The sequence below is a fragment of the Colletes gigas genome, unplaced genomic scaffold, assembly GCF_013123115.1.
Source record: "Colletes gigas isolate AHSC1104 unplaced genomic scaffold, ASM1312311v1 Colletes_gigas_Sc00021, whole genome shotgun sequence".
NCBI classification, from domain to species: Eukaryota; Metazoa; Arthropoda; class Insecta; order Hymenoptera; family Colletidae; genus Colletes; species Colletes gigas.
Window position 1 is genome coordinate 143,421 of NW_025106650.1, and position 27,775 is coordinate 171,195.

Sequence of the window (27,775 nt, forward strand, 5' to 3'; positions counted from 1 at the left end):
TATTTCACACAACCGGTTGCACTTCATTTTAATCAAACTTTACGTTTTTATTTTGCGTGGTTGCCCATGTAAATAATGAGACACGGTAAAGCTTCGGTGGTGGCAAAAAAATGGAGTTAAAGTTTCTGCAAGTACCGAAGTAAGAAAGGCCCTTTGACATTTTGTAATTTAAGGTATTGTTTTCAAGATATAAGTATTTGGAGGGGTCAATTTCTTGAGGTTCTACTATGAAGGTTCTTTTTTTGACGTAACTATTACTCGTTAAGATGCACGGTGGTGGTCGAGGAGCACCAGTATAATCGACAAACTTGAACGACTTCCTGTTTAGAGTGACCGAAGGAACAGGTGACCCAATTCACCGTAAAGTAACTCTTACCGGTGATCTGCTGGTAATTCGACCTGTTTATTGGTAAATGAGACGGGGGTCGTTCGTCTAACGTGGGTTTAGCGCGAGTAACCTACCGCTTCTTGTAGCCACCATAGGAAACGAAGTGATGCGTTAGTTAGTCAAGGAAAACACGAGATACCAAGATAAAAACGCCAGGTACTCTCTTTGGGCGAGACTAAATTATTTACGGAAAGTAAACATTTCGAGTCGAGATAAGTGTTTGAAAATTTTCATTACGGATTTAACATCCTCGTTGCCTGTAGCCTGTTCATCTCTACTTTGTGCCTCTACATTATGCATGGCGCAACGGGCTTCTTGACCGCACTGTGTTACAGATTCGAAAAGGGTCGCAGACTACTCGACAGCGCAGACTACTTTTAGCGCGCCAATATTCTTACGTCTTCGCGATCAATGACAAAAGCAAAAGCATAGCTTCAATAAAAATGCATCCTACGACGCCGTAAAAATATTGAAGCTTTTACTAACTTTTAACTTTGGTCTTAACAATTTTATCATATGTCTAAAAGCAGCTGATATTCGTAAAAAACGAGTATCGTATTAACGCGATAATGTTTCTAGACGCACAGAAGACTATGAAAGCTACCGTATGCGAATGGTTCGTGCAATTATCTCATGACACAAACGTGTCTAAGCATCATTATTACACGCCATCGAGATATATTTACACATGATATACGAGACTTTAATTATGCCCACAGGGTGTATCGGAAAGAAATAGACGCGATAGACGAAGGCGTTCGCGTGAGTGGTCGCCTGACAGCTGGCTGGTTTAACCAGAACAGAATAATCAGGGAGTACGCAGAAGCGAACAGTATTTGTGCATGTTTGGAAGATGAACTCGTAAAATTAGTATGCAAATGCACACACCTGCATCGAGAGTGTGACTTCTTATTTCGTGGCCGCTCCGTCTTTACGCGTGCTACGAACATCGTAATAATTGTAATTAAATTATAAATTTGTGCATAATTTGTCGCTTTCTTCGCAGTAAATCGTAATCGGACAGAAACAAATTGCAACTTTGCGTTTCTTAGCGTTCTTAACGCGGTAATGTCAGCGTCAAGTCAGCCAGCACATTGAAGTGATCAAACGAAATATAGAACATTGGTGTGTTAAACCCAACTTTGTTTTCTGCAGCGCATTTTTTTCACAATGCGTCACTTTTCCATTGAAAACTAAATGGAGTTTCAAGCAAGTACAGAACATTAATGCTCGGCTCCACGTTTATAGGCTCCGGGTGTATTTAAAGGCATACTTCACCGCGTACTCTGCAATCCGCGAACTTTTCTCGTAAATTCTACTTCCACCTGGAAGGAAAGACTCGGCCGTGTGGGTTCTACAAAGCGCATAAATATTTCACCTGAACCATTGCCGCCCACTGGAGGCGGTCTGCAATATCGCAAATATTCTGGCGCCATCGAGTTCCACACCGGTGTCTAAATAAATATCCGATCGCGTTCGACGAGGATTTACTTATGCATGCGGCACTTGGCCGAGCCGCGGAGAAAACGACATCGGGGAAATGGTTCGGATGCACGAACGTACTTCAGAACGACCGATCGTCCGCGCCAAAACAAGTGGCTCCGGGCTCTTCAACAAGCGAGAAGAGAGCCACGATTTGTTTCCCGCGAGAAGACACGCGGAGAGACTGTTTAACGAAGTGGCCAAGACACGAGATAAAAACGAGGTGTCTGTATAATTTCAACGCCAAGAGCATCGAGTGTCGAAAGAGCGAGATCGTGATGAACGAGCTCCGATCGATTGCCACGCGCGAAGCATTAAATCAACTATCTCGTTGAAACGTGATTAAACGATTTAAGCCGCTCTCGATGATTCAGAGTCTCGAACATAGTTTTAGTAGTTTTTATACGGGACATAAACACGAATCAGGAAACGGTAGACTCTTGTCGAAGATAGCTTGGGACGCGTAGGTTAATATTTGCTACTGTCTACCAAATAGCTGTTAGCGCACCTAAGTGCTGAGATAAGGTTTCATGGCCGCTCACGCTGCAGACTTCTCTCGAAGTTGGTCTTATCATTTACAGGGCTGGTCGTTGGGTTCGAACTATACCACTGTTGGTCGTTGAACCACCTGAAGACCGTTCAAACTTTCCTCTCGAATTTGGCACAATGAACGTCGTCGTCACGACAGCCGCGGGTTCGAAACTATACGTTCTGTAGTAACCCCCAACTTAGTCGCTGTAATACGTTTAGGTACAGTTAGGCAAGTGACGGGGTAAACGTAGTAAATGCATATTAGTAGCTGGCTAATAAAATACCGCTTCTATTGCATTCTTCCTCGAACATCTACGTGTGTATACACACGTAGAATTTACTAAGCCTGTTGTCGACTTGATAGACTCGTGACTTTTTCTTATCTGGAAAAATTTTAACAGAGAGGTCATTGAACGTCGAAGTTTAACGATAAATAGCGATTCTTCGTGCCGATTAGTTTTACCGTTGGATTCACGCGGACCGATCGAAAACGTTTGAGATTATATTCACGCTGAGACTGCATCCACGGCAATAGCACGAATTCGGCGTCGTTCGGAACTACGGGCTTCGGTCGTCGAGTGAACGACCCCGAGGTTCACACGGAATGTAAATATTTACACCTGAGTGCAGCTGTCAGCGAAGGGTCGTATTCAGCTATTTTCAGGCAATGGGCCACCGATACTTCGGAGACTCTTTGCTGTCCGTGCACGATACGTTTCCCCCGCTGAGAGCAACCGTTCGCATGTTTGTTGCGTGACATACGAACTTTGAATCTGACGATCCGGGAATAAAAAATAAGGCGAGGCGATGTCAGAGAGAATGGTCTTTTTCTGGAAAAGTTTACCATCCTCTGCTATATATCACTTAAGAGCACCTCCAATGCGTAATAAAAAAAATGGGGTGCAGTGATAATAGGGTAAAATGTGATTTGTCTACAACGTCTCTTCTCAACGTTCGACTTGAATAGAGACTACTTTGGAAGACAAAGCTTTGGAGCAATCGGTAGCATCAGTATTTGTACAAACGGAACGTTGTATTTAGATATCTCATGAATAATAAGCCAAAACAAACAAAAGAGAGTTTCAAGGCCCAGCAGACAATAACATCAAAGGAACTTTCAATTAACTCTCGCTTGACGCGCCGTAAAAGCGGTTTCATAAGACGAGAGACGAGTCGGCGAACGCATGTGGCGAACAGCGAACTGCCTGCCAGCCAGGCCGTCCCAACAGGGTGAAACGTGATTTTTCTGCAGTGGTTCCCCTTCTACGGCCAATCTGGACGCAGAAGATGCACTTGGCGCGGAGCACCGCTCTACGGCCAGGCGACGTAGTTTTCTGGCGCTGGCTGGCAGAGCAGCTGTTTCCAGGCTGGAGTAGCGGACTGGAAGTTCAGTCTCGTTGCGACCGTCGTGGAGGTCGTATCGTAGCCTGTCGTTTTTGCAGCCGCGCTTTGCTTTCTCGCCACGTGCACTCTTTCGGTTCGTCTTGAGTCGGGCAACCGCCTGGAACCACAACCATTCATCTACGACAGAACGTTCGTCGCGTACCACGTCGCTCTGCGGATCTCTCTTCTCGCGGAGAGGACGGAAAGGACGTTCTCCTGAAAGAAGCAACACGGAGATTCAACATCGTCGAAACGCGAAAGTGAGTACCGATAATACCTTCGTTCCCTTATACCTTGCGGTATTGTTTATCGATTTTCGGTCACCAATTACCAATATAAATCGGTAACCGGGTATTTACCGAAAGACAACTCCTACGTATTCCGTTTTGTACAAAATCTTTTCCTTCGGTATCGAATGTCCGTTATGAAGATCGCGATTCTTTTGATAATGATCACGTCGGTGTTCAAACGATCCTGCTGTCATCGAATTGTTTCGTTCACGCGAACCGTTCTGCGGTGTTGCGTGGTTCGTTTAGCGAGCGCGATTGTTGGCCGATCAAAATCACGGTGTTTTCGTGCCGGAAACGATACCTCTTTGTACCGAGATCGAACGATGTATACAGGGGTTGGGTTTCGTCTCAACCGGGCGTGCATATCGAAGAATCGCAAAAAAACGTTAAATGCGTGCGTCGACCAGACCGATATGCAACTCGGGTTCGGATTCGGGTTCGAGACGACCGACTTTCGAATATTTTGCGGGACGAACGTTTTATTTCGCGCCGACGCGACGCGACGCGCCTCCGCTCTGCGCGGCCTCGAATGGACAATTCGGATCGCTTCGAAATATTTTTACTGCTGAAATATGTTTGCCCGCGATCAACGAAATTGCACATTACTCTCTCGTACCACATATTTTCATGCCGAATACAGCCTTTATGCACGTGCCAAGGAAACTACGCTTCTGGGTTTACGATCCTGTATCAACCGAGGTTTTAAACAAGCTTAGCTTCTGTACATTCAACATAGTGATTGTACATTGAGGTTTGTTATACGATGCAACTGTTTCGTGTTACGGAAATCCGATCGTCTTGAATCAGCGATCGGTCAAAATACTGAATCATGTGAAACTTTACATATTTGATTAGAAAATATTAAACTCGCATTTAAAATAAAGCGGTAGTCTTTAAATGGTATTAGTTCGAATCACGAAATTCGCTTCTTTTCGGCGAGAACGTCGCGTTAATTGATAACTGGTTATGAGGCACCATTTCCATACGAGGCAATGAATTCAAGTTTTAGTGGCCGGAGGGCGATCGATTTACCGTCGTTGATTTCCGGCTGCGAGAGTCGTAAAGCTCCGGGATGGTAATGCGCAAAATTAAAGATCCTCTAATTGAAAGCGAAATAGCCGAGACGCGGTCATGCGCGCGCGCACGTTAAACGAATAATAAAGTTTAATCGCGCGAAATGGTAGTAAATTTCAAATCCATTTTTTAACACGGCGGTCACGTCGCAGTAAGTCGTTCGTCTCTGCTTGGAACGAATCGCGTTGCCCCTGTATAGAGCCGGTTCGATTTACGCGAATATGGAGTACGGTTCTGAAACGGTGCCATGCTTATTACTGAACTAACATTTATGCTTACATTTACGGGTGGTAGGAGTCTCAAAATCGAGACTAAAGAAACTCATGTTTTAACGCATTGCTTACAAATAACGGGAAACCTATGAAACCTACACTATGTAAAGGGGGTTAAAGTATTGCGACAATGGTTTCTGTGAGAGCAAATCTCAAATTATCGTCCAAGGGTGCTATAAATTAGTCTTCGTTATTCTTCACCGAATGGGCGAACGGTTGCAGTCAGGCCGAGAAATTTGGAGCGTGACTTTAAATAAATAGCACGATATTTGGAACGTTCGAAGCGTGAGATTCGCGCGGCAAAAGAAATCGCGAAACTTTTATCGTCAGCCAGACAAGATCAATATTATCGAAGCCAAGAGCAACGCCGCAAGACCGACCGGCAACGTCCACGAAATCCGACGATAACTTTTCCACCATCCGATAACTCTTGGCTGGTATCAACTTCCGTTTGGCAACGGTACTTTTTCTAGGACCCGACTTCGATGTATTTTGGCCAAGCTTATTCGATCCCGACAACGATAATCCTCGTTAACTCGTTATAATTTTGTGTTTCGAAAAATTTGAAATTGTCTTTCTATAAAATCCTTCGTTCGAGCTCGAAAATATTTCTTTCCGAGGACATTACGCGTAGTTTATTTCACTTTTTGTTGCGATTGTTTTGACGGTGCGGCGACATTTCAGCTAAAAATATATTCTCAGCTTCGAGCGGACGCTTATGTAACAACGAAAAAACAAATGTGAATAGTATACTAAGTGGATTGTTTACGCTTTTTTTTTGTGGAATAATTTTCAAGTTCAAATGATCGCAACTGACTACGTAATTCTAAAGCAAATAATTACGTATCCAAACTTAACTTACCCCACCTTTGCAATCATTCATTTACCGAAATGATTCTCTCAATTACCTACATATTTACCGAAGTCGTTTACTGAAACATGGCTTCTAAAATTCATTTTATCCAAAAGTAAGCAACGAGTTCTGCGTATGCGATCTTAATATTCGAGTTTATAAGGACGATAGAAATGTTTTAATTCTCTAAATAATTTGATGTCGCAAGTTTAATCGAGAACAGTGCAAGTCGAGCCTCTACAGCTTCGGATTTGTGTCGGAACGAAAGACTGGACGTACCTGTTATCGTTTTTAAGTTGAATTTAGACTTCGCGGTATACGTATCACCAGTCAAATTAAACAGCTTAGCATAATGCGGTATTTAATAAATAGCGTACGATGCTGTGCTGCTTATTCGAATAACGATTGTTAATCCGGATACCCGGCGGCTTCCTTCGTATTTATCGACGAATAACTTTCTCAAGTATATTAACGACAGAGGACAGGTAACTTTATACCCTCGTTTCAGATAGAACGATCGCTACCTCTGCGACGGTAGCCGGTAGACGGCCAGCAGGTACTGAATAACACGTGTAAAAGTTAATAGCCTACATAAGCTGTACGTGGTCGATACTGGATGAGTTCCTAGTGTTTTTCGTATCACTGTGCTATCAAAAACACAAGAAATAGTCTGTCAGCATCGTTCGTTGGAGAAGGGTCAGTCGGGCAATGGTTATTTAATTATTCGTGATGAATTCGTCACGCCAGTTTTTCGTTCGTGTGTGTGTAAAGTTCTAGTGGCGTTCCTACCTACGATCCAAGTACTCGAGTCGAAGTTAGAACATTGGTTGTGTCACGAGTAATCGAGCTGTCAATTTTTTTACTTTGCTTCGATTTTCTGAACTCGAGCATCGGTCGTTACTGTTGTGAAATATTTTTCAAGTACCGAACTCCAAGGCACTCGACGTTTGTGGATGAATTCCCCTAAACACTCTACTAGTTTTTTTCCACTATCTACGTTACATGCTTCAACAGCAACTCGCAATTCCCTTAAAAATCTATTAATTAACTGTATTATATAACCAACATGTAATTTTTCTTTTCTCCTTCCGAAGCCCGGTACTTATTTTACTCATAGTTATTTCTCTTAAAATTGCAATTTTCAGTTTCCAATATGTAATTATATTAATACGCATGTTTGTTATTCCAGATTGTTATCATGCTAGTAATAAGAGGATCGATACTCGTTTAAATAAATAAATTATTGTCGGGTGAAAAATAAACGAGCAAATCTATGATTAAACCGACGCTCTTCGAGACCATTATCATCGGTGAAATCAGAAGATTAACCAGCGCTCGCAAATCTCTCATTATTTCTGCAATCATCTATCTTATTGCTCAGAAATCGATTCTATTACACGACCAGATATTTAGAGTCCCTCGATATTGCGCAATCAATATTGATAAACGGACAACGCCCGTTCATTATTGAACTGATCGCTGGATCTATTTATAGGCCACAGGTATCTTGATCTTTGGCCAAGTCGCCGGGTAAACCGATCGTAAGATTCGTGTTTGCTCGTCTTCGTCAGCCACCGCGGTTTAACGGAGCGAAGGTCCTTTGGCTGATTGCATCGTATCGCCCCGAGATCGTTACATTGTCGTAACGAACCTCGGAACGAGTGCTGGACGTCTTTATCATCTTAACCGATTGAAAAGCGGATTGGAACCACTTCTGTCTTTTCGAGCTGTCCCTCCTCGTTCGTCTTCTCGGAAGATTATGTGGCTCCGTTTCGTAATCTTCGTCCGAATTCGTTGAAAACGATCGCCGAATGGAGCTGCAACGAAAAAACAAATTTTTTACGTGGTAAATATTTGTGATTGTAAAATAAGATCTACGTGCTTCAAATACGCCTTCAAATAAATCTTTACGATATCGTTACTAATTTTTAGTTAACCGCACAGGATGAAATCTTGAAACCAGATTTCCCATTATCGGCGAATTCGGTCGCGCGTTGAAGATTAAAACACCTCGAACACCGACAGCACTCCGTTCCTCTTAATCCGTTCATCGCGTTTCAATTCGAAATTCGATATTTTATGCAGATTTGTGGCTGGCCTGTGGTGGATTAAAACCGTATTACGGCACCATAGGTGTTAGATTCCATTTGATGGTTCTCATGGTCGTAATTCAGGCACAGACCGCCTACGGTGACCCATTGTGGCTGCTACCATCGGCGCAATCCGCCCAGCTGCCCTATGCTCGCGTCTCTTTTCGTTGGACATTAACACGGGATCGTTTCGTTTCGCGCAAATGGAATGATCAGCTTTTTGGTCAATTAAGCGTATCTCATTCGGTTGTGTCCGCGCGGAAAAGGAGACTGAACTTTGTTCCGCGAAACCCCAAATTTCCAAACGAGCTTCCGATTCGAGGAATCACGTGACATCGATGTTTAATGGCTTTAAATATCGTCCACGGTGCCGTCCACCAACGCCAACGCGAATCAAACGTGTCGTCATTAGGTGGCGCGATGAATTGTCGGTGAATATAAACTGTGGCGACGTTCCAGAAATCTGTTCAAAGCGAGGAGGTTGGCCAAGACGTTGGCAAAAAGCTTGCGCAATAATACGTTGAACGGTCGTTTAACACAAGTCGAAACTTTAATGGACTTTTGATAGTCGTTGTTGTTTCAGATCGCGAGCTATAACCAGAAAAAGATACATCGACCAGGTTCTTTTCGATTTTCACGTGACACGAGTTCGTTTCTCGCGCTTAGTTTGTAACGAAGGATTTATCCCGCTCGTCGTAGAAATCTTTTCGCGAAGTATCGTCGTAAGAAATGATCGGAAGCTTCGGAAGTTCGTTGTCGACTACGCGACAAAGACATCGATCATCAGCGGAACGAACGCAATAATTCACGGATATCAAATTGCTAGAACCGCGTCGCGAGTCTTGCAATTAATCACGGGGACTCGCGACTCGAGTACTGTATACCGGCGCGTAACCACGATTCATCTTCCGCGTCGCTAGCTTTCTGGGTGTATAATACGTTCCTCGCACTACGAACAGCCACGTCCCGGTGGCTATTTAATCCCCGGAACATTTCGAGGCCACCAAAACTCTGTTTATTTTCTTCCGTAGCTGGGTTTTCGCGCGATAGCGAGGATCGCCCGAGGTGTTTTCGATCGTTGACCCGCGTGTCCCCGCCGGTTGCTCGTTTTCGCGACATCTCGAACAGTCGTCAGTTTTTCGCCCGAAAAATTCCTGGCAAATTGAAACAGGGGGGGGGGGCAGAAAGGACGAAGTGGTGGGTCGTTAGCTCTCGCGCCGCGTCGTCGCGCAGCCATTTCGGACGTAAGAATCTTAAGTACCTGGAGTCGGGGCCCGGGCCACTCGACGTTGCACTCGCCGCTTCATTTTGGCACCAGAACCACTGCACCCCCGTTGCTTTTTGTGCCTGCCACGAAGCCTTCAAGTGGTACCGCGAACATCTCGCCCGTCTAAATGGCTTTCACTGGTTCACTGTGTGGCGGAGGGAAGGCCGGGTGTCTGTGCTTTCCGTCTGGGAATGGTGACTGTTCCATGTTGACGCTTCGAAGCTGTCGCCCATCTGGTCCGTTTTTCCTGAGGAATTCGACGATCTTCTTCTCAAAACCACTCACAGTTATCGCCAGTTACCAATTCGTTTTCAGTTTATCGACATAAATAGAACGCAAATTTCAAGGACCAAATACACAATAAACCTAACCCAGGTAGAAAGATCATCTTCCCAGGTAGACGAATTTCCTCGGCGCTGAAATTTTTTTGAGGAATTTAGAGAATCTACCCACGAACAAGAGCTTCAGGTAGCTACCGATCGCACGTTGCAAGTTAGAAACATAGAAATTTTGAAGATTAGATACGTTCTAGGTGAAAGTTATTTCAACTATATAAGTAAGTACTTCTCCAATTGTTGTCTTTGTAACAAAACAGGAATATACCTCTTTTCTGCGTATCGAGCTCGTCCACGTGGTTTCACACGTTTTCGCGACGCGGTCTGAGAATTATAGTCTATTGTCTGTTATTCCTGACTATAATAAGTCTTTCTCTGTGCGTTACCTTCTTTTTCTGTCCACTTAATCCCATTCTCTTTCATAGAATTGCCTGTCTCGTGTTGACACTTGTTTATTTGTCACGCGTATTACATCTGGACAGTAATGGATACGTAGAGCGGTAACGGTGACCGTTCAACGCTGAATAATAATAGGACCGGCAACGATTCAGCGCTCTTTGCGTGCTCGTGACTAATTCGTAACTACCCTTGTAATTCATTTTTCCTTGATCGTTTCCCTCGCGTTGTCATCGCTATTTTACAACTTCGGTTAGACCCACAGGACCGTTCGCACAATGTGCGGTTAATGGCCCTTTATTACACCAACTGAAACGAGGTTCTACTACCCGCCGGTAGATATCGACGCCATTAAAACGTGGCTACAGTCTCGAACAAGAATGATAGGACGGTCGTTCGAAACATCCGAATATATTATGGTAATAAACTAAGTTTTAACGAAACTTTCACTTCCTCTTCTCGACTGATTTACAGCATTTGTTGGACGACTCCTACGTTCTTTTCCTCTTCAAAGTTTTCCTACCAGCGTATGGCCTCCAGACAAATTGCTTCGGTGCCTCGACGTTACGCAGACACGATCAGAAAAGCAGAGCGTGAGTGTTTAAATATATGGAGTTGCGTGGGCAGAGGGAAATTCGTCTCAAAGAGATTTATAAGTTAATCGACCGTAATGGGGCTTCAGCACCACCCCAACGTAAAGCCACGAAGTGCATCTGTTCGCTGCCCTGGCTCCATATTTCTTCTTTGAGCAAGGGTCAGCTCTTAGAAGGCTAGATACAGTCGTATTAGATATACAGAAGTGTGACTCACGGGCTTTTGTAGTGTCTACCCTCCGCCAAGATTGGGATTGCTTTACGGTCGTGACGCGATAATATCTTTAATGATATCTCTTTTTGGTCGGGAGTCGTTACCAACGTCTCTCCGCAGAGGTAATCTTCCCTTAATACACCCATTCAGGAAACGAGATAAAAACGTATCGAAGAGAAAAATGCTCCGAAGTCTGGTATCGATCAGCAGACGCGTAATTAAGGTCGCAAGTAATTAATGGTACCGGATAAAAAAATATTCTTGTCGCGTCTTGCTCGCCTTCTGCATTATCTTCGAAATTGTTTGTACTTGGAAATGTACAGCGTCCTTTCAAATTGTTAATACGATCTACCAAACGTAGGCGATTATCTACGAAAAATAGAAGCTAAAATGTAGGACAAGATATTCTTGTACGTAGGCTTGTGTTAGAGTAAATCGAGTTTGGAAAGGCGTGCAGCACGCGACTGCTCTACCTCGATCAAACATGCGAATGTATCTTCCAACTCGATCTTCTTGAAAACGTACGGGAACGCGTTGCGTGTATCTTCGATAATTTTCTTTTTAATTGTTAGGCTTGTTCAAGATGTGCACTGTTCCGTACATGTTCGAGAAAAAGCTTACTTGTTAAGACATTTCAAATCTAAAAAAAGTTATTTTTCTTGAGACGAAGAGTGGTTCGAGTAACCGTGTGTAGACGTTATCGTAGTAATTAATATGTCTGCAAGTTTAACGTATCTAGTCCGACACCGAATAAATCGCTATTGCTGATGAGGCACGATTATCATTCGTCGGCGTCGCGATTTTATCTCTGCTCTACTCGCGTGTACGCGAATTGTTGTCGTTCGAAAACCCGGGTTCTAATATGCAGCAACGTTGAGTGGTTGATTGGTGTTCGCGATGCTGTAAAGGTTACCTAGTGAGAATCGTATAATTTAAACCGTAATTGCGTGTAGCGTATCAGCCAGGTGTGTCGCGTTTGGTCCGTTATTCGGTATAAAACGCACGGCACGCGATAATCTACCGCGACAGCGATCGACGACGCTCCGTGAATCCAAAAAGATCCTTCCCTTTTACCAGCTTCATCCGGTTGCTTTCGTGTCCATGCACATAATTGCAAATCATGAGATAAGATCGATCGCGTAATAGATTCTGATCGTTGCAGAGACGAATCGTGTGCTAGAAACGAAGCGTGTTCGGTGGAAGAAGCGCACGGGCTCCGTCGCATAGCGAAGCACAGAAGAAAACGCTGAGGTATGCGGTAGATATAAAGCGTTTTACGATCGATGCCGTCCGGGGGTTCTAGGAAGCTTTTTCGCGGAAGTGCATTAACCGAAGATAAATATACGCCTAACTCATTTACTTCGCGCTGAATGTTAATACCGCGGCCCCGTGATACGAGAACACTGTCGCTGGGCAGACGTCCAATTTTCGTGCCGCGCACCAGCCACGACGACCGTGAAGCTTAAAAGTGTTAAGGCTAATGATCGCTACGCCTAGAAGCGTTTCGTACGTCCACCGGTCATTAACTTCTGCGCGGATCTAACGATTCATCGATATTTCATTTTCCCCAGATCGTCGATCGACAAATTGGGAAGTTGTTTTGGCAGACCGGCGATAGACGCGACGCGCAATTACTCGACAGTCTGTACATTCGAGATTTTATAAGCAACCGTGTATCAAGGTTTTCTCCTGTTCGGCCAAGCTCATGAATTTTCCAGTTATCGTATCGCGAACGAATCGTGCAAATTTATTATTCATCAGATTAGGCACGCAACGAGTCGCGACAAGATTGATCCCGCAAATGAGACTGACCCACATCGCGACAACTTAATCAGCGCGCATGGAAATTCATCGAAGCATGGAGCAATCCTCGATCGTTAGACAGACTCGGTGACTTTCGATCCGACTCTCGTGCCGGAATGCGGAGGTGTCGTCCCGTCTGTGTTCATCGGTTCGAAATGACAAAGTTAGATGGATGATCTTTCTCCTTCTCAAAATAAAAGTTTCGAGAATACACAGCGGTAACTCGTAAGATAATTTCAATGACTGGGCATGTTAGGCACTTCAAAGTCTTCTTATCGGTTTGAAGATGTTTGAAATGCATGCCGTTGATTTTAAATACACAACAGCTGATCGTTGAGCACACAAGGACCAGACCCAAGCGAATGTTTGAAGATTTCACGGTACACAAAACGAAGTTCCCTGTTAGTAACCGTTATAATGGGGAAATAAAAGAAATGAATACTTTGGTGAGCGTTGAGTCTAGGACGAAAAATAGTCTAGATTGCATTCGAAACGAGTATAAATATGCCAAATTTGGCTAGTTCTCGAATCTGGAAATTATTCGACCATCGTAGTCAGCTTATAAACCTATTTTTGGCGCCACGGAAACGCGGCATTTCAGCGCCACAGTGGAAACGGTAAACCGAACCACCGATAAGCTAATTTTACGCGAGTTTATCGGGTTCTGCGACGTGTGCCGCTCCAGATTAAGCCAGAGTACGTTGCCACGCCGATATCAGCAACGATACGATAAATAAATATCGACGATAATGAGAGTACGATAAGTCGAGCGATACTCATAGATTCGTCGGAGAACAGTCAAATCGGTAAACCGCCACGAATCGCAGTCAAGATCCATTGTCGAAAGTGAAATTAGCTGGTTAATGGTGTAATCCGTGATGCGCACGATTGATTCGAGGTATTTAAAAAAAAGACACCGAAGACACGAGATATTGGTAATTAGATATTGCCTCTGGGAGGATCGTTCGAACGTTACACGAAAGCTCAAGGATACTCGACGTATTCCTAGGATAGCGAACCCCGAAACTCCGGAATATATGTAATGGGAAACTACATAGCATGTATAATTTTACAGCGAAACGCGATATGTCCGCCTAAGCCTGACCAGCTCAACAAGCTGTTACAGAGAAGTATCGTTTTTCGCCTTACAAAAAATTCACCTTCGTGAATTTCGGGGTTCGCGGTGGAAACGAAGGAGCGACGCGGCAACGCGAGCAATTTTGATTTTAACGAAGATTCCTCGTTTACGACCAGGGGAAGAAGAATTTCGCGCAAAGATCCGGAGATCCGTTGAGATTAACGCGAAATCGTAATGCGAAATTTTGATTGCATCGCGCTCAAAGCGCCCCGGCAAGCTGCACGAAAAGCACCGCTTTACAACATCGTGCTTCCTCGCGCTTATGTAAATGCACGATTCATAGCACGACCAGTTCACTATTTATTAAAGCGTCAGTCCATTCACGGCACATTGAAAACCCGCGGCTGGGTGTGTTACTCGCGAAGTCATCGCCATTCGATTTGCATAACGTCTAGAGGCGACCTCCCCGAGCAAAAATTATACCCCTAAGGAGGAGAATGTTACGCTACCAAGGGAGAGTAAACAAAAATCGATCTTTCTTCGTTTTAAAAGACTGGTTATACGCAAAATTGACGAAGATTCGCTGAGTCGTAGCGGAATAATTTAACGTCCAATGATAACTGGTTACTTTGTTCAGAAAAATGTAATACGACGCCAAGATATTTAAATTGTACTCGATAAACATCTAAGTAACGAAAGGTCCGTTTGCTAGGAATTAACATAATTGTAGGCAACAGAAGAATACCGAAAGTCCAGCTTTAATGCGCGTCTCCCTCGACAAGGACGGGGCCACCCTGTTTTCTTTTGCCCAAGGATTTCGTGGCCATTTTCCCCTCCGGTTTGCGTTATTGTGTTTGACTGGTTGTTCGTTGGGGTTCGAGGAAAATCATGGAGAGACAATGTCCGGTCTCCAGCGAGGACAGCACGGTGGGAATATTGTACGACCATATGTTACCAAAACGTGGTCAGCTGTTTATGACGCTGGTCAGAATGTTCCCATCGGCTGGCGTATCGATTGTCCATTTATCAATCGTCGTTATCGGCTCTCGATCCTCGCACGCGATACAGTCGATTTGGCAAAGAGGGGAAATGAAACGACTTTGACCGTCGTGAAAGGGGATTAATTCAGGCATTTCTAGGGGACAATATCTGTTGCAATAAGCCGGGGCTAATGCTCCTCGCAAATGGTTTCTTTCTATCCAATTCCTTTTAATTGGATTCACCCCTTCTGTCGTGTTTGCAGAAAATTTGAAGCTCATAGAATGCACTCAGGATGGATCGAACACACTGTTACGATCAGGAAGTCACGGTCCGGAATTGGTTTAAAGCAGTGGTTTCCGTATTTCCCGAAGGCAGTTGCAAGCGTATTCACTTGGAGTTTCAAAAGCTATTCTCTGAAAATTGAACCTTGCTTTACCACGAAGGGCTTTTTTTTTGAACGATGATCGCGATGATAAACGCAGACTAACAACGAGGAAAGGTTCCACGTGTGAAAATCAATCATGTCTCCGGCGCGAAAATAGTGTTCGTCACAGTGCAAAGATCGCGCCGGAAACGGCGCGAGAGCTCTTAGATGTATTTTCAATGGCGCATTTGAAAATTACACGCCATTCTCGCGTCAGCCTGATCCTGGTTACTTGGACGTTTGAAGACCTTGCGTGACCTCGGCTGGTGTAGCCATAGCGTACACCAGTTTACATTAGACCACATCACTTTACATGAGTCACGGGTGTTTCAAGCGTCGATCAACTTGTCTTGCGTTTTTTCCACTTTCCACCGGCTATGTGATTCAGCGTTTCGCACGCACATTTTTTTCTGCAAGCTTTACTCTGTCTATTATAAGAGGACCAGTAAGGGCACTTTGCTAATTAACGTCTATTGCGAGAACTCGTCTTCTATGAAATGATCTGGATACGATTTACGAGTTTTTGGTACATCGGAAATGCTTTCCATGTGATATTCAATTCGTCGATCGGAGTTAGATCGCAGTTTCGTTTAACAGACACTGGTCGATTTAGTGTCGTGCTTGACGTCAAAGGATATTCCTTGCGTAGGATAGGATACCGAGGGGAGGATAGAGTGGTTTATCGGTGACGCGTGACAGTAGGGGTGACGAACGTTAATGGCGTAAATCATCGTTGGCGCGAGACGAACCCGCGTTTGAACGAAGCGAGGGAACATCCGTTGAATTTTATTTTTCTGGGGGAAACAACACACCGAAGATCGTGTCTGTCGTACATCTTCGAGTCTTTGCTTCGCGAAGAAACCGTATAAAATTGGATTTCTATACTTTACTTCCTACTCCAAACATAGACTACGCCTGTAAACACATGTTAATTGGTTTAGCTTCTCTTGGCAAACATCTATGTATGTACATATTTTTCGATATAAATATAAATTAATATGTTGTATCTATACAGGGTATTCGGCCAGCGCTGGGAAAAATTTGAATGGGAGATTCTAAAGTCCAAAATTAAGAATATCAATTTCTTGATTGAGGCTTCATTAAAAAGTTATTAAAAAATCTCAGATCATTCTGGAAAAATTATTTTCGGTTGCGGGAGTCAATTATAATCATTTTTGATGAATAGACATACCCCCGAAATCCTACGCACTTTCGAGATAAAAAATTCTTTACCGAAACTATAATGTCTGACCAAAACTTATTCTACTGAAATGCGTATCTTTAAAACTCGTGAACGAATTGGAGGATTTTAATGATTCAAAATTCAAACAATGTGTATTAATGGAGCCCCAGGAAAATGGGCCGAAAAAATACATTGGATGTAAGGTCTACTCGCAGATTGCCGTTCTACAGGCGGAACTTGAAACGTTAATAACTTTTTAACGAAGCTTCAATCAACGAATTAGTATTCTTAATTGTCGTCTTATTTTAGCCTCTAGAATTGTCCACTAAAATTTTTCCCAGTGGTGACCGAACACCCTGTATATCACTCGTTTAACGATGTATGTATATCAACGTCTAGTTAAAGGGATAGGAATATCAATACTCCACCAACGAATTATCGCGTTCCTCGTGCCTCGCTATTTTAGACCTTCGGTCCCCCGAAGTATAGATCAGCAACAGCTGGATCACACGCGTTCGCCGAGCTGAGAGTGAATTTATAGTTTCTCTTAACGCAGCCAATTTTGTGTTACAATTGTATTAATATCTTCTTTGTAGACTAACAGATAACTTTGTCAATTTACAGACTAAAAATACTTCTCCCGAAGCGACGTACAATGATTTCTAGAGGGTCGTGAGATCTTCTCGAGAAGAGAGACTCGTATTGTTTCTCACGCCGATGATGACGCTCGCTCTCGATTGTACAGATAAAAATCCGGTGGTTTTGCCCTGCGGCGGACTAGCTGGAAAAATAGTTCCACGGGACCAGTTAATCCCGTTGAACCGCGAAGAAACGAGAACAGGGTTGGAATCTCGGCAAAGAACGACGAAATCGTTTTCATCTGGTCGATCGATCATCCCCGGAGCTCAGCAGGTACGAAGTACCCTGCTGGGTCCTGCATAATGTATGCGACTAATTGCTAGTCGTTTCATTGGCTGTAATTTCACTTCGGATTCCAATGCGTCGTTTTATTTCTTAATGGCTCGTGAGCTGACGCAGCCACCCACGCAAACTCGGTCCCGCGATTTATTCGTCCCGTTTAATCGAACTTATCTCAATGTAAATACGGAATCAAGGAGAAGTATCAACGATGCTTTCTTTCTCTGGATTAAGTCCGCTTTATGGCAACGATCTATTTATTGGTTATTCGCGTGTCATTCGGAGCTATCAGCCCCTTTGTGAAACAAAGAACATTTCTCAAATTGTCTTTCGATGTTGAAAGACAATTTGAAGAAACACGGTAATTGACAAGAGAATTGTAGGCGTGTCAGAAAACGAGAGAGATAAACTACACTCGCGCAATGACCATTCAGAGCGAATTCAGACTTAATGCAGAACCGACAACGTGTTTCGCGATGGCAACTTGTTAGCAATCGAGCAAACGAGACCGTTGGGCGAGGTGACAGAAAAACGAGCATGTTGGCGTCGCGTGCTCACGTAATATGGTCGACAATAAACGATAACCGTGCGCATTTGCGTGCCCTGCTCGAGTTGCACCATTGTTCGTAAAGGTCATACGGCACTCGTACACGCGGTGCGTCAAACCGATCGCCCATTTAAATACAATTATATAAAAGAAGGCTAATTCCAACACGTATTCTCCGTGTCCTTTGAGTTTCGACACCCTAAATTTGATCTAGGGTACGTTGAGAGACGCAGTCCCCCGTTTATTAGCGCGACTCTGCTATGATCCACAAAAAGTATCCATTTGATCTAAGCTTAGAATCGCCTAAGTACTCGCGATTAAATTATTCTGCGAGCGGTGCTTCCGCGCGCGGGCGTGGGAGAGATGAAGCTAAAAATTAGTCGGAGCAAGGATTGCTCAAAAGGGGGAAGAGGACACGTGGGTGAGAGATAAAGATAACGATAATCCGCGTAAGGCAAATCCCTGCGCGGGAACAATGGCTGGTTCTCGGCGGTGGCAACTTGTCCAGCCGCCCCTACCGGTGCGAAGTACATTAAATCGCACTTAACTTTCTTTGCCCGCTTATCGTCCGTTATTACTCTTTCGGCCGCGTTCTGTGCGCTTTTTATTGTGTCCACGCGATAGTTCTAATTGGCTTATTCCGCTCCCGTTCGAACAGCCAAACAGGAAACGATGCGGTCGAATCGTTGACTCGATATCCTTAACCGATGCAACAAACTGCTACTGAATTTACCGTTGTCATGTTTCAGAGGTAGAATTAAAGTGTGTTAAAGCGAGGATAGATGACATAGGGTTAGAACGACGTAGGGAAAAGTTTAGTTGGAATAGAAACGAGCACTGTTCGTTCGTGGATTTGTTTCAGATTCTAGGAAGTTAAAAGGTGACACGTTAATCGCGAGATATTGATTTCAGTTTATTGCGCGCGGCATATAACTGTGGATAGAACTTTGTTCGTTATTGGAGAAATTGTGGAATCCCGTAGAGCTTTGCGAGTTACTGCGAAATCAATGACTTCTTATTACGAGTAATACATAGAAGGTAGTCAAGTTAGATAACTCACCCTTTGTAACCAAGTCCCCAAAATCTGCCCAGAACATTCGTACATCGATTATTTAAATTTTTATCACGTTTCCGGGAATACGCTGGTACGATGTTGCAAGAAATCACGTTGACTGACGGTCAGAGTGACTATAAATCAATGTCAGGAAGAAGTTTCGACGATTACACGTGAAGATCTTCTGTTTTGTCACGCAGCCAACTCGCAGTATTCATTAGGTACACAGGATGATTCTTAAGAACCGATGAGAACAGTGTATGGAATCATGTGTTCGCGATTATCACGTCATGCGTTGCAGTTTGCCCATGGCGATGGCGTTATCCCCAAATGGTTAGCTTTGACACCGAAATAGTTTACGAACAGACACCGATACCAGCAGAAGCAACGAAAAAGGGGGAAATTATTCGTCGTCGCAAACTAATAAGCCAAACTTGCTCTAATTGGGCCATCCTATTCTGGTGGTTGGATGATTCCGAGCTCGCCTCGAAAGGCTGGCGAAAAAAACGACGGGGATTTTGTTCGTTCGGTCCGCGTGGGAGACGCAGAACTTGTATGCAAGAACATCGAGCGAAACGCGTACGCGGCGAGCGAGCACGAAGTCGTTCGATTCTCCACGGATGCGTGCAAAGGGAACGTGCACAGTGTCGTAAACGCTGGAAAGCTTATTTATGCATTATAAGTTGCGAACCAGCGACGCTGGTGTGCTGTTATTAGACAAACGTTAACGATACGCGTACGTACACGTTTTCCTGATTAATGCACCGACGGCAGTCGCGCTGGGTGGCGCCTAGGAATCTTAATTGGAATTCCACATTTCACGCCTTTTTTTCCACGCGTGTATCCGATCAACCGTTGATCCCGCGTCTCACGACGCAAGGTTGTTTTCACGGTATTGATAGCTTCGGGCACGACGACTATTAAATCGTTCCTTTTCCTTCGCCGTAACAACCTTCCGTTTGATACACTGCACGCAAATTACGTCGTTTTATATGGAAGAGGCGTAACAGAACGGTCGTTGCATTTCAATTAAGTTTTGTCACGTGGATTCAGGGTGCCCTTTTTCTTCCGTAACTTCGGATCCTTTTTATCCGTATCGCAGTTTATCTGGAAAATAGGTGACCAGCTTCGGTACGTGGAATCGAGGAAGTTACAGTTAATACTGTTTGAGGTTTCTCGGTATTAGCCGTGTTCTGTTGGAAGACTGTTCTGACATTTTGCCAGGATTGCATGTGGTTTCGCTGGGATCCGTGTTACAGATGGGTTAGGCCAACGTGTCCAGCGAAGTTGACTGAAACGGTTGTAGAATCGTCGGAACGAAAGCGCAGGATTTAGAACAGGAGTATTTGCACGATATTAACAGCACATAAAACGCAAAATCCTCGGAGTTTCGAAGAATACGTTATCGGTGAGTGACAATTTAGTTCTTTTTCTTTCTTCTACAGAATTGTTCCCACGATACACGATGCGCTCGGCACGCGTGTTACGAGACATCTCGTGCTTTGATCCGTGGAATTCACAGTGTCACGAAACGGAGTTCTTTGCGCGAACAAGAAGTCGTAGAAACCGGGGAACCCAGTTGCATTCCGCCGCAGTAGTCAGGCCGTCGTAGCATCTCTGCTCGTAGAGGACGATCAAAGCTTTTCCCACGATCTATTCCAGCAATCTCGATATTTATGTCTTTCTTGGCTCTTGAGCACCGAAGACGAACTTCTAAAGCTCGACACACGCTTACAGGAACTCTACTTTCCCGACGTGAACCCAGAACCAATCTATAAATATATACGGACTGCATACTCTAGTGCATTAACTAATGCACCCACAATCTCGTTTGATGATTTAGCGGGTAAAAGCCGACGGTCTTAATCGATAGATGTAATAGCGTTTCATTTCGTGCCCCCGCGTCGTTTCAACGGCCCAGAAGGACCAAAATGCTCGCAATTTATGCTCGCATAAAGATAGTACCGGGCTATTGCACCACGAGACGTTTCCAATTCATGCACTCGTGTCGTGCACGTGCAAGGAACGCCAACACCAAGGCATGCTAAAACCTATTCGATTCGTGCATATCGCGAAATCGTCGCTGTAAAAATCCACATGCAAGAAACCGCTTATAACTCGCATTTACATCTAGATAGCATTTGAATCGTTGCAACGCGGAATCAGGTTCTCCGCCGTGCCCGCCATCTGCTCTTTGTTCATTTTCGAATCGGCTAATGAGATCGGATGTAACGCGCTTCTCGCGTAACGTCCAACTAAATACCTAGACGCGATATTCCGTTCCCCGCGAGTTTACTCTTTGCATTTCCCCTCGCGAGCATGAAACTAAAATTATCCTCGTCGTTTCCGGTTGCTGTTGGCCGTTCGATTCGCGGAATCGAGATCTCCGTGTCGGATTTTTCGATTAACCGACCGTCATACCAGACAGATGAATGATCGTCGACAGTTTCGACGTGAATAATCAACCGTCAGTTATCGAATTACTTAGCTTGATCGATTTCGACGCGTCCAATTTTACGTATTTCCGCACGGTCTCGCAGTATCTCCTGAAACCGATCTTAATCGACGCCGCAGGTTCCGCCCGGTTAATTGAAAGCGGTAATATGGACATTGTTGTGTCACGCATGGGCTTGTTATCGATTCGTCGTCGGAGAATGATAAAGAGCGCGAACACTGTTAGGCGTCTTCCGGCACGCGCTGGACCCGCGGGTACAGATGTCATAGTCGCGATGATTGATGAACTCGGCTGGCGCTCGATAATTTATAGTCCTGGTTTAGATCCGATTCAACGAGGAGATGGGACAGAACGCATGGAAATAGTGAAAGATTCTTCGTTTCGAGCTCTAACATTACATACATCGAATTGCTCGCCGAGAGCCCTATCAGTGTATTTCTATCATCGCGTGTACGATTAGAGAAATGTACTATTCTCGATCTAAATCCCCTGTGCGCGTTCGATTATCTTCTCGTCACAGCCATTAACATCGGATTGCACGTTCGTCGCTGGAGTCTTAAGACGATAAAGGAGCACCACTCGCGCAATGTTATTTTGAACGGGCGTATTTAATCCTCGGTGCGACGCAAGACTTCGCCGACAGGAAAGGTGTCATTAACGAGGGCAGTTGATCTGATCGTCGTTTCGTAGCTCGTCAGCGAGCCGGCGAGGCGCATCTCGCGTCACGGCTGATCTTGCCGGTGTCGCGAGGTGTTAGCAACGAGTTCTTAAGATCCATTCATTCTCGGTCTCAGTATGTTCGCAGTGAATACCATTAAGGCACACATTCATCGCGATTCCGCGTCTCCCTCTGCTCCATTCCTTTCTCTTCGTCGCCATTCCTCCCGCGGTAGTCGAGAGCGTTTGGAGTTGTGTTGGTACGTCTTCATAGACCGGTCGGGGCCGACGACGGCACGCTTCGCTTAGACGATCCTTGGTGGCTTCCGTAAATGCGCTCCCGCGAACGGCTGCCGCCTATAAATGCGCCGCAGGTATTCGAGATAACAGACAAGCTCGCGGAATGCAGGTCCACCGAACTCGTATATACAGCAGCAACGTTCTATCTTCACGGCTGACCGGTTCGGGGTCCTGTAAGTAGCCTATTCTGCCTGTTTAAGAAACCTAATGCTGTGTACCGTGTATCCGGTACTCATGAGCGTCGTCCTTAAGCGGAAACTACACCGGCACGGACGCCGTTTCGAAAGAGCAACCGGACGCATTGGAAATAACGATGATCAGCGGGGGTGTTTGTAGCAATCAAAGTGTTCGATACCAGTCGGTCGTGAGAATGTTTCGTTAGCACGGTTACCTACGCGGAATTTTAGCGAATCCATCGACCAACGAAAAGCAGAGAAATTCAAGCGCAAACAACACGAAGAGCGGTATCTAGGTCACGGTTACAGTCACTCGCGCCCGTGTAATTCACGGAGAAGAGAACGGCGAAACAAAAGTCGAGAGGAACGAGAAAACATTACAAGTATTCCTCGGGCTCTGATGCGTTGGCTCCGGACAAATTGCCTCCGGTGACCTCTCATCTCCAGAACAGAAGAACGGATATCGTTGCGAGCTTTGTGTGTCTTCTGGCTTGCGTGAACCTTGACCGAGCTTCCCTTTCGAATTTACGGAGTCCAGCAAGGGGCTTCGGACAGAGTCGAATCGCTTTGAACTTTATCGATCTTAAAGTCCACATTTCTGATCGGAGATATAAAGATTTCTTTCGTACGTATGTATTTGACATGTTGCATAATCATCGTTGACCTGTGATTACATTTGATACGTCTACCTTCGGGCAGTAGACGAGGCAAGTCAAAGAGAGGAGGAATAATTATGATCCATTAAGTTGCTGTTTGACCTATCATCGTTTAATTTTCCACAAGGCTTCGTTTATCAAGCGCGGCGAACGTTATTACTATTTACCAATTATGAACACCAGTTAATGGTACGCGAGCAAAGTTCTTATATGCTCGGGCAGAGCTGCCGTGTGCGATCGCACGAAGGGTCTTGAAGGGATAATGACGAGCCACCGCAAAGTAATTTCACGGGAGAAAGATTTAGAGGCGCGCATTAACCGGAACCTCGTAATACGATATCGCGAAACGACATGTACAAAATAATAGCGCGATCTCGTAGGACCGCGTCTTATTAACTAAGAATCAAGAACCTAAGAGCCGTGGCTTTCTTCCCCTTTGAAATGCAGACGTGGCGCTTTTGCATTGAAATTATATATTTCCCCCAACGGAATTGGTTTTTTTCGCACGAAGCATGCTCAAGATTGAAATTCCCCGCTAAGTTGAAATCGAATTCTTGCGTATAGCTTCTATGTTGAAATTTCCAAGGGAACCTGGAATACGGCTCTCGACGTATACTTATTCGCATCCTATCGTTTCCAGCGGCTGAGCCTTTTGGGGTGATGTCGAGTCGCCTGAGAACGTCAACAGCTGTTAGAAAAATGCTTTCTTTCTTGCCGTTGTCGTTCTGTTCGAACGCCGTCCCCTCTGATAGGATCACGAAAACGTCCCTTATGTTCGCGACCTTGAGTGTTATACGCCAGGGTGAAATCTGACACTCTAAAGATTACCTAAAGAATCTGGGAAAATGAGTCGATTTTCAATTATTTATTGCAACACGTAATAGATGATTGGGATAGTGTGTGGTGCAAACCCTTACTAAATAATCGTATAGAAACACGTTAGATCAACAGTTCGATCACCCTAACTGTCCACGCTGTAGTACGTATCTCAATACGTACTTTTATTTATATTTTTAAACGCAGACTATCTGGCGTTGCAAACCTGTATACGTAACATTCAATTTATTGTCAACTTCCATAACACTAATCTTCGACTAGCTCTCGGGACATTAAGCTACCAAAAAAAACAGCAAAACGACACGAACATGTACAATGTTGCATTCGTACACTCTATCAGAACCATCGGATAAGCCTGGATTAAATTTGATTTAAAGAATCGTGCAAATCGAACCTAATTGCTAGTTGCTCCGATCGAGACTTACCGAAGAGTGTCGTTTCCGTGACATAATCCTGAAGTATCGAGCAACTTCTCGATCGGAGAAAGTACATTGGTATCGTTCAGCCGTCTGTGCTTTAATCTTCAAAGCTTAAAGCAATGACCATAAACATGTGCCGATGGAAATTAAAAACAGAAACTAGTCTGTTCCCCGGGTACATTCTTGCAGATGAATTACAAGAGGCTTCTCAACGCCCATCGAGACGCGGAGTTCTTAAAATTCAGGTTTCGGATTCGTTCAAAAGAGAGAAAAGACAGCGGGCCATTAATATTGATGAGTTTTGGCTTTATTAAAGCAGCCAATTATTCATTCTCAACGGTACGCGTTAATCGATTGCCCGAAACACGGGTAGACTCCGTAGTCCATTCCGATCAAAGAAATCTCAAACGTAGCGATTATGTATGAGGTATTTTTAGATCTCCGCATAATATATTTGAGAGCGTCGTCGTTCCGCGTGATTCGAGAACCGATGAAGTTATTAAAGGGAAAAAATTCCGAGTTCGTTTTGTTCTTTGGCTAATGATCGCTAACAAACGCGTGCCTCGTTTGTATCCGGATAAGAGATCACGACGGTACGTGGAATCACTTGCGATTTTATACCCAACGAGAAAAACGAGTTCGATCCGTAATAACCTAACGAATGTGTTAGGATTCCGATTGCAATTAATCAACACGATTGGCGAAAAAATCCCTCGTCTGGAAATACACGCTCGAGGATCGATGCAAAACACTTTCCGCGCCCGTTCCTCGAGATGATAATTTCAAGCAAATGAATTTAATTGGCCAACCGAAGAACTGGAAACCTGCTAAGTACATATTATGATCGAGTGGGCAACCTGTTATTACATTTTTCTGGAAATCCATGGGCTCCGCGTATCGGGCGACTCCCTCGTTCAGAAGTAAATCATTTAAACTGTTATCCGGCCGGGAAACATTCACCACTTATCAATTTCACAAGTTTCGACGTGAATTATTGACAGGAGCATACCTGTGCTCTGTAACGACTTGTCGACTTCACGAAGTTTGAACCATTTTAGCTGGAAGTATCGACAGCGGTTGAAATTTCTCATACATAATTTAATTCCGATTTCCGTTGCGTCAATTAATTCGATCGGTCGACTTTGAGGGCAGCGTCTTCCGTTAACAAATGAGATACATTCTTAAAACAACAAAAATGTGTTTCGCAGACTAATCCCGACCGTAAGAAGATGCTTTTTGCATTCGAATCGCATAAGCGTTACTAAATTTTTTTCGAGAACCTGTCGACCCGGATTCAGAGATCGGTCTCTTTCGATTTAAAGAATACTTGCCCCCTCGCGAAACTTTAAACTCGTCCGTCCATTCTTCTCCTGTGTCACGAACGCGAGTGCTAAACGCCGCCATTCGAGCAGATGGGGCCCCATTCCCGGTTCTACGTGTACGGAGAGTCGCACGCCGTGAGAAATTGCAACCGCAGACCGCCGACTGCATTAACTAAAGTGCACGTCTGAAGATGGCACCGATACGTGCCGATATTGCATCAACGCTGCCACACGCCATTTTCCTGGTCAACTGTGTCTATTGCTCCGACGAGGACGTCAGCGGCCTGACGTCTTCGCAGAGAGCCAAGACCCGATCGAGGGAATACGATCAAGCTATTAATCCACCTTGTGGCTTCGTTCAAGGATGAGGCGGTTGCAATTGCCCGCAACATGCAACTTCACGGCTCGGGTGTGCATGGGAGCTGCGAAGATTATGCAACGCGATTACTTCCGTTCGTACAACGCGTATTTCTTCGGGGTGTCGAGAAGAGTAACGATGCCCGTTACGCAATCTGTCTTCGGACGGAACGCTTTCTTCCACGAGTCTCGTTCTTCGCGAAAAAACGAGACCCTCGGTACGAAAATAAAATCACCGGATAACATGTGCACGTATCATCGTAGCGTCTGAAACTTTAACATACTCGCGTTGTACAAATTGTGCAAACGCTCGATCGTTCGACAGTATTTTCTTCATTCTTGATAACTAGGAATCTAATATGTAGAGCTTGTAAATAATTGGAACCGTATTGTCATTATGTACATATTATATTTTGGAGTACTGTCCTCGTCGACGGAGAAGTCGCCGAAAATATTATTCTCCGCGACAACGATTCCCAATTAACGATCGAATGATTAAATTATTCCGCGCCGCTTCGACAGGGAGGCGTGTTCTCGAAGGAGAATACATTTCACCGAGGGTGTAACCCTTTTTTCAGCACCGTGTGGTTCAGTCACGCAGCTCGGTGAACGCGAAAGCGACGTCGGTCCTTTATAATACAGGTGTAGCAATTAAACGGCGGATTGACTGGCGGAAAAATGCGAATAAAAATGACTGTTTCGCGGCATATTAATTACCGGAACGAAACGCGCCATGGGAGAACGGGATAACGGAGAGAAATATTATCTTGTGGGAGTCACGCGCTCCATGCGTTATCGCAGCAATATTCCTGGCATATTAATCGAGCGAAAGTAAAAAACGCGACGAGGCTGGAATATCGATGCACTTTGACGATAAAAATTTCAGAAATTTACGGCGTTACTATACCGTGCACGACGTACCGTTCTTCCATTCAGAATTTACGTTCGCGTTACTCGACGCGATACTTATCACAGTCGCTAAAAGAGAAATGCGTGTTCTATTCGACAAATCCTAATTAAGAAGTACACGTAAACAGACATATTAACAACAAGTAGTGACGTTATCGGGTATTTGTTTTTCCTTCGTTTGACGTATCCCGGTATCGACTCTATAATTTGTATTTATAAGTCGACTAATCGTACTTAATACTAGATCTACGGACACTGATTGCATATATTTTTATCGAACCCTGACATGTTGATGGTTACAATAAAATGCAGTTTCCCTTTCAATTAGAATATAGATATATTCCTATCGTTACGTTAATCAAATTGACAGATTTATTTTCATTTCTAGGACAATATTATTAGACTAATCGAACGTTCGATTAAACAGCGATTAGATAATAGAGATTCCACCGTCATTTGAATCACGATACTCGACGTATTTGAATGGAATGCGAACAAAGAGAGGCAGAACATCCGGAAATTCGCGCATTA

General features: G+C 44.4%; 1 protein-coding gene across 2 annotated transcripts in view; it reads left to right on the top strand.

Annotated features, from left to right (window-relative positions):
• The first annotated feature begins 3,808 nt into the window (after nucleotides 1–3,808).
• The window catches only part of LOC122401098 (extracellular sulfatase SULF-1 homolog), a 57,715-nt gene continuing 33,748 nt past the window's right edge, over nucleotides 3,809–27,775 (top strand). For both annotated transcript variants that reach the window (XM_043403035.1, XM_043403036.1), the window contains exon 1: nucleotides 3,809–4,044. The gene's annotated coding sequence lies outside the window, so the exon portion shown is untranslated. The remainder of the gene's footprint in view (nucleotides 4,045–27,775) is intronic.